An 8,941-nucleotide genomic window follows, 5' to 3' on the forward strand; every position below is an offset into this window, starting at 1 on the left:
GTTTCATGTGATTTAGAACTTGTCACAATTTTTCATTTCAAGACCGCATGAAGCATTGTATAAGGAAGAAGGTAATATTTACACAATTCCATCAAAACCATTACAGAACCCAAAAACTCAATCACCCTATCCATTTCCACCGGTAAAATACAACACTGGTCTTTTACCGGCAGACCCTAAAGAACTGGAAATGCATTCTTTCGATTTAAATTTCCTTTGCTGCATACACTTTACAAAACCTAGGTTGCCTCCAGAACCTAGGGAGAGAATCTTTCTCTTTAGCAATGAGGTGAGGAAAAAGTGGCGCCAAAACGAAAAAAGGCCGTCATTCTGTGGAATTTCCAAAAACGCAATGAAGAGAAGAGCAAAAGATATGAACGATGATTAGGTTGCGGAAACTGGTCCCACGAAGGAAGATGTAGAAAAAGTCAAACTCAGTCTCAGCATGAATATACCGAGCTAATGAGGGTGGGGGCTATTAGGCTCAAAGCCGAACGATCCATTAGAGTTGAAAGTTATATTCATAACAGGATTGAGGAAGAATTAATCCACATCCTCGACAAAACTGGTCTTGACGGTCTGACCTTAAAAGAGTCATTAGGCCTAGTAAAAAAAACTCGAAGAAAAAGGAGCTAACCATCGAAGACATCTCGAAAAACAGTAGAAGTTGTATTCACCACTTACCCTTAAACCACCACAAAACCACGGTTTACCTTTCGATCTATGATACCCTTCAAAAGGTGGAGATTTGAACTTGTTACGAGCTTATTTATCACAGGTTACATTTTGGCTAAGAGTGTTCAGATACCTACATCACAGGTATAATCAGATATAAAACAGAGTGTGAGTGAACATTGTGAGAACGTGATGTTTTGCATAAACGGAACCTCATAAAAACAAAAACTTTTCTACCTTTTATCACTAACATATAGATTGGTTATTTTGTTTCATCTTCTTGGAGTTCACTTAAGGAATAGCTATAATCTCAGTTTGCTGTTTTTAAAGAACATTTATAAGAAGATTGCTTGAGGACAAGCAATGTTCAAGTGTGGGGATATTTGATGTACATAAAAATATACATCTTTTCGGCATCAAATAATCTCTAAAAACTGCAAATTCTATCTAAAAAGATAGCATAAAAGACTACTTATCATAATAAAACATAATTTCAGGTGAAACCAAGCCTCAAACGAAGAAACAAGCAAAAATACGAAGAAAAATAGAAGAAAACCCAAGAAAACAAAGAAACACGCCCCCATGCTTCTAACACAAGAAAAGACAAAATCTGAGAATAAAAGCACGGGGCCGTGCTCAGCATGCACGGGGCCGTGGACGGAAATGCAGAAAAGACAAAGAAGAATTTAGCACGTGTCACTAAAAAGTACGGGGCCGTGCCTGCTAACCACGGGGCCGTTGCCAGCTCACACAAAAGACAAAACATATCTGGCACATGTCATAAAAATACACGGGGCCGTGCTTCATCGCCCAGATTGCCTATAAATAGTGGCTCATGTTGCATTCATCAAGTGTGCCTTGAAAAGATTTCTATCCGATTCTCTCTTATAAAAACACACACTAACACTCACTTTGAAGATCTAGTGAGCGTTTTTAGGCTTGGAGGTCATCATCACTAATCATCATCATCAACCATCATTACCATCATTAAGAAGAAGGATTCATCTACATTTGGTTAGATTGTTCTAAGTTTAATCATATATTTGTTATTATCAATCATCTTAATGTTTATCACTATGCTTATTATGAGCTAAACTCCTTTTGCCATCTAAAATCTATGAAGAAGCTTTGTTTTACTTGATAATTAATCAAGACTTGTGATGTAGTCTAGTTAAGTACATGGTTATGTTACAATTATCTTTTGATGAAAAGTGTTTCACCATCTTAAATTACTAAATCAAAGTTGGTGGTTGTAAATACCATTGGCAATCGTTCATGATCGATTCATGTTCTTGAAAGATAGAAATACTTTGATGCATTATCGAAAAATGGATCCTTATATTGTACTTAGAAATGATGAGATATAAGTTATGGTGTATTTTTCTAAACCTTGGTAATCCGAAAATGGCTTTGCTTAGGATATCAAATTAGCTAAAGAAACCATATGTTAACGGAATGTGTAACCATAACCTACTTAAATCAACCAAGGGGAGGTTGTGTGATGAACTACAACCACCCGAAGTTGTTAGAATTGGTTTTGAGATCTTGAAGTCAATCCTAATCTTTCTACTTAACGAAACTACTTGCCAACTTAAATCGACATCATTGAGATGGTATGACATTAGGAAAGGGTGAACTTTAAAATGCGCATACCATCTCCTTAGTGCCGTAGATGCTCACTTTGGGTTAAGGAGCTATCTATCATATATTGCTACGGTAAGTTTATCACATGTCTACATATTAATTATCAATGCTAAAATGGAGTGGATTCTTGATATTAGATGGTAACCTTCGCATAAATGAACAACTCGTTTAGATTTCCTTTTCTTGGTCACCTATATATTATATATATAAGTATTTACATTTTATAAAAAGTTAAAAAAATAACCCCAAAATAATTAAAACCTCCGATTAAAGTAAAACAACGATTTATTATTAGAAACCTTTGTGTTCACGGATCGATACTTGGTTCTTACCAATACTATTCTACATATACGATAGTTACACTTGCCTATTTTATGTGTGTTTAGTCTCTGTAGAAATCACTTTTATAAATTTAAAACACGATCTTTTGCAAAAGCTAAATACCCAATTCATCATATTTTAATAGACGCGTAAGCACACATCAATAACAGTAACAACGAAACCTCTGACTCTAAAACCTTCAGCCAAATGCAAACCTAGCCATTGTTAGGGTAAGGGTTTAAGGGTGAGAGAAGAATAATTAGGGAAGAGGACTGCTGGAGTGGAGCATGGAAGAAAACGGGCAAGAAGAGGACGAATGTGAACTGATAGTGGCTGTTAAGGTTCCATATTAGAATAAGAAAGGGGTTATGAACTACCTCGTTGTTGTGAACAAGAAACGGGCATGTTTTATTTCTTATAATTAATCAGGGGTAAGAGAGTAATTTCACGCCTATTTGGACGGATAACTTAATGGCTGTTAGAAGGAGGGACACATAAAGTTCAGTTTGTAAACTATGGGGATGTAAGAAGTTCATATTTTTTTGCAGGGACTAATTGTGATTCCATCTGAAGACCACATGGACTCAATCGGCAATTTTCTCTTAATTATACTTTATTATATATTAGTTTGGTAATTGTTGATGTGTCATATTACCTTTAATTAACAAATAAAGAGTTTCCCCTTAGGTGTATATAAATAGAGATAAATATTAACATCATAACCTAATATGACACACATACAATTTTGTGTGCCTCTTCTCCCTAAACTGAAATCTCACAAAACTGAGATTCATCAAAACCAAAATCCCATTAAAATCGAGATCCTTAAAAACCAAAAACTTATTAAAAACCGAAATAAAAACCAGAACTGAAGTGTTGACCGAGAACCCATAAGTTGACCGAGAATTCATTACTAGAATCGAGAACTTATTACAAAAACGAAAACCAAAAATTTTCTAAACTAAACAGGTTATTGTTAACTAATTAAATGTTTTATAAATACTTAAAACTTAAAAACCTTTTACAAAACATAAAAGCTTAACTTGAATGAATTTTGATGTATCACTTTTGCTCGAAGGTGATGTGTTACAACTACCCCTCATTCAAGTCTAATTATAAAGCTTTGTTAATTTTGCCTGCATGATTTAAATGTCTCTTTTCTGCCCAAAGGTGATGTGTTACATTTATATTCAACAAAGTTAATTCGTGCATAATTAAAATAATTATCTCACTTCTGCTCAAATGTGATGTGTTACAATTGTTTTACACACATATACTTACATAAATTGTAATTCTACCCAAAGGTGTTTTATTTTTTGTTTAAGTAGAACTTTTAATTATAATCTATTAGTTTGATGTTAATAATAGACATATCACATCTTCAATAAAATATAATGATCCTCACATTAATTATCCTTCATTAATCTAATGATTATAAACTTTAATCTTTCTCACCTTGGTATCCCATAGCATTACTCGCTATCATTTGTTCCTAGAAATTACTATCTCATACAAATCATCCACTCTAATCTCAAACCCAAATATGTTTTTCTTCATAAAGAGTTTCATTAACTTTTGGCTCTTCTCGTTTTTTGATTATCCTCAAGACATGACCATCTTGTTGCTCCTTCTAATAATAGTAGTAAAGAAGAAACCTAGAGAATGAAAAAGGGATAAGTCAAACATAATGTCTCTTATGATAATCAATAAACTCATGCTATCAAATAGAGTTATTCTGGATTTAGTTTTTCCTAATACTAAACTAATATCTATAGAATAATTAAAATAACTCCTAAGATGCATGCGATCCTTGAAAATTCTCAATAAAAGGTTAAATGACATTACTGTATGCATCATAATGTACAATATCATGACTCATAAAATTAAGGGCTCACGTATTGATAATAAGTACAATTTTCTAGCACATTACATACTAAATACAATTGGGTGCCTTAAGAATAAACTAAATGTCACGCCCCCATCTATGGCATGGGCGTGCGACCAACAGTTAGTACCACATTTGTAAATTTATCAGAGTTATGGGTTTATTAAGGAAATATATTTAGCGTGGATTAAAATATTATTATTTACATAACAAAACACGGGATTATAAAATATCCGTTTAGTGTTTACAAAAGATTACTTGTTACACAAAAACCATCATTTACGTTTAATAATTAACAAAATGATCTGAGTTATCAGATCGCCTAGATGTCACTTCGATTCTTCAAGCGAGCAACACATGCTGGTGAATAAGCTGACGCATAAAACATATTATTTGCTTAATTACCCCTCGAGACATAACTTAGGTCCGGCCCATCGTGGCTTAGAGATAATCAAATTTAAAAACAAAACACAATTATAAACATAAGCTCTACTCGAAACACCTCAGCAAACACCGTTGCGTTCAAGATTACTTAGTTACCATTAGTATACACATAATCACCCTCACTCGGACGTAACTTAGGTCCGACCCATCGTGGTGGAGGCATATGACCAGGTGTGGCGCGGTGTGCCCACCGTCTTCCACATATGTAAGGATCCAAACAAACGTACACGACATCCTGAGGGCCAGTGATTACTTTTGTTCATAATGTTTTAGAGATAGGAAATCTCATGTAATTCATTTATTTAACTCGATTTAGTACAAGTTTAAAAAGTTGGGCGTATTCACCTTTGAAAATAATCAGGTTCACTTCGCTGACTAGCTATCTCGGACCTATATTACGAGTATAACCTTTTATTATTACATAGTTGAACTTGGCTTAAGACCTTTAGTCTCTTTTATATAATCTTTACCTCGGTTATATTTTAAAATATACTTTCTTTCTTTTACAAGTTAAACCTCTAGTTTTACTTTTCTTAAACACTACGTTTCTTCTTTAAGAAGAAACGTATACTTTATTTCTTTACTTATTATTTAAGAAATTCAAATAATAATATCAATAATAAAGATATAATCTATATCATATTCTTTACCTATATTTTTCTTTGCTATATTTTCTTTATTTTCATTTTCGATGTATCGAGTATATCCTCGACTTAGGGTTTTAAGCCTTTAATATTTTATTAATATTTCATTCGGGCAATATCCCTACCTTGATTGGCTTATAAATTCTTAGGCACTCGAGCAGCACTTCGACGCCTTTACGTTTCCTTGAAGATCCCTTGATCAACACTTTCTTCGCATGTAAATCGAGGTACATCGGTCTTTACAACTTATCGGCACGCGCTTTGAGGCGGGCGTCGGGTAGTCTCTCGGGTAGCACGCTTTTCTAGAGAGTGTTGTCGGTGTAAGGCACGTACTTTGGGGTAATATCGATTTAGAACAAGGAAAACGAGGAAAAGTCGGCTACGCTTTACAAGGTTAGTGAGAGAGTATGTTTTAGAGAGAGAAAAGCTGTGAAAGTTTGGTGTGAGTGAGAATGGGGGCTGGTGCTTGCTATTTATAGGCTGAGTTTAGGACCCATCGCGATACGCGATGGTCCATTGGCTCTGTCGTCGCGTATCGCGACGTAGGTTGTACGAGTCACCCATAGGGTTGCCACATGGCGGACGTAGTACCATGTGGGGACACGTGGCGGGGCACATGTCCGGCTGTCAGACCACGTCATCGTGATACGCGATGACGTTGACTCTTCAGCCATCGCGTATCACGATCGGACGTGAAGGCAGAATTTTACTTTTAGCCATGTGATTTTGGAAACTTGGCATTTTTGACCGGATAATTTCATGATGTTACATCCTCCGCACCTTGGAATGAATCTCGTCCGCGAGATTCGCTTCTTTGAACAAGTGGGGGTACTTTTTCTTCATTTCCGATTCAAATTCCCAATTATACTCGGGGCCTCTTCGGGAGTCCCACTTTACTTTGACTAATTTTAATGTTTGTCTCTTAAGTTTCTTTGTTTTCGAATCTTCGATTTGTATAGGTTGTTCTACGAATTTTAAATTTTCATTTATTTCAACATCCTTTCGGGGCATTGACAATGATTCATTGGCTAGACATTTACGCAGATTAGAGATGTTGAATACATCGTGTGTTCCTTTCATTTCTTTGGGTAGTCGCAAACGGTATGTGACAGTTCCGATTTGCTCGAGTATTTCAAAAGGTCCTACGAAACGTGGACTTAGTTTTCCTTTCTTTCTGAAGCGAACGACACCCTTCCAAGGCAAAAATTTCAATAAGACTTTATCGCCTACATTGAAATCCAACGATTTACGACGGACATCGGCGTAACTCTTTTGGCGGTCTCACGCCGTCTTAAGTCGTTCACGGATTTGTAACACTATGTCAGTGGTTTCTTGGACTATCTCGGGTCCAGAAAATTGATTATCTCCGGTTTCAGACCAGCATACCGACGTTCTACATTTTCGACCGTATAACGCTTCAAACGGCGTAGCTTGAATACTCATGTGATAACTATTATTGTATGAAAATTCCATTAGGGGTAGATGGTCATCCCAACTTCCACCTATGTCTATCACACAAGCTCGGAGCATATCTTCAAGCATTTGAATTTTCCTTTCGCTTTGCCCATTGGCTTGTGGATGATAGGCAGTGCTAAGATTGAGTTGGGTTCCTAACGCTTGTCGAAAACTTTTCCAGAAATGAGACGTAAAGTGACTGTCTCGATCAGAAATAATAGACAGAGGCACTCCATGCAAAGAAACGATGTTGTTCACATAAATTCGCGCTAATTTATCCATTGAGTATGTCTCGTTAATGGGTATGAAGTGTGCGGATTTTGTTAGTCTATCCACGATAACCCAAATTGTATTATGCTGATGAGTGGTTTTTGAGAGTTTCGTGACGAAGTCCATATTTATCAATTCCCATTTCCAAACGGGGAGTTCGAGTTGCTGAAGCAATCCAAAGGGATTTTGATTTTCACCCTTGAACTTCAAACACGTTACACATTATGCCACATGCAAATCGTTGTCCCTTATCATTCTGTTCCACCAGTAGTTCGGCTTAAGATTTTGGTACATCTTGTCACTACCGGGGTGCATCAAGTATTTGGACTTGTGAGCTTCGCTCGTGATCTTTTAACGCAACCCAAATCCTGTTTCCAAGTCTAAGTATACCATTGTCATCCTTGACTAGCGATTCAATAGCGCCGTTACGTTTTCGTCGGAGATCTTGTTTTCATTAATTGCTTGAAGTTGAACAGAATTGATTTGCTCGACCAGATGTACTTGGATTTCTAGTCGTAGAGCTTGAACTTTTCTTGGTTTCTCATGTTCCTTACGACTCAACGCATCAGCCACAATGTTGGCTTTACCTTCATGATAAACGATTTCACAGTCGTAATCATTTAAAGTTTCCATCCAGCGCCTTTGACGCATGTTAAGTTCTTTTTGTTCAAAGATGTGTTTCAAGATTTTGTGATTGGTATACACGATAAATTTGACTCCATAGAGATAGTGCCTCCGTAACTTTAATGCAAAGATTATGGCACCTAACTCTAGATCGTGAGTTGTGTAGTTCTTTTCGTGTACCTTGAGTTGTCAAGAGGCGTAACCGATTACTTTCTTTCGTTGCATTAGTACGCATCCTAAACCGAAATGAGACGCATCAATAAAGACAACAAATCCTCGGTACCTTCTGGCAAGGCCAGTATAGGTGTATTGGTGAGTTTTTGTTTAAGCATATCGAACGCCTCTTTTTGTTTGGTTCCCTATTCATACTTGACATCTTTACGAGTTAACGAAGTTAGAGGTACGGCTATTCGAGAGAAGTTTTCAATGAGCCTACGATAATCGCCGGCCAAACCTAAGAAACTTCGGATCTCAGTTGGCGACTTTGGAATCTCCCACTTTTGAGATAGCTTCAATCTTTGCGGGGTCCACTTGAATTACATTCACGTTTATGATGTGACCAAGAAATTGCACTTCATGAAGAAAAATTCGCATTTCGAAAACTTGGCGTACAACTTCTCGTTTCTAAGTAATTCAAGTAAAACTCGGAGATACGAAACATGACCTTCCTTTGACTTAGAATAAATAAGTATGTCGTCGATGAATACGATAACAAATTTATCCAAGTAAGGTTTAGAAATTCGATTCATCGTGTCCATGAATGCGGCTGGGGCATTAGTGAGACCAAACGGCATCAGCGTGAACTCATAATGTCCATACCTTTTTTGGAAAGCGGTTTTCGGAATGTATATGGATTGGACTTTGAGTTGGTGATAACCAGAACACAAATCGATTTTAGAGAAATAGCTTGCGCCTTGCAGTTGGTCGAATAGATCGTCGATTTGAGATAGAGGGTATCGGTTCTTGATGGTTACTTTGT

This window comes from Bidens hawaiensis, unplaced genomic scaffold (genome assembly GCF_021521415.1).
Source record: "Bidens hawaiensis isolate Kalapana, Puna unplaced genomic scaffold, B.hawaiensis_p1.1 tig00007038_1, whole genome shotgun sequence".
Taxonomy (NCBI): Eukaryota; Viridiplantae; Streptophyta; class Magnoliopsida; order Asterales; family Asteraceae; genus Bidens; species Bidens hawaiensis.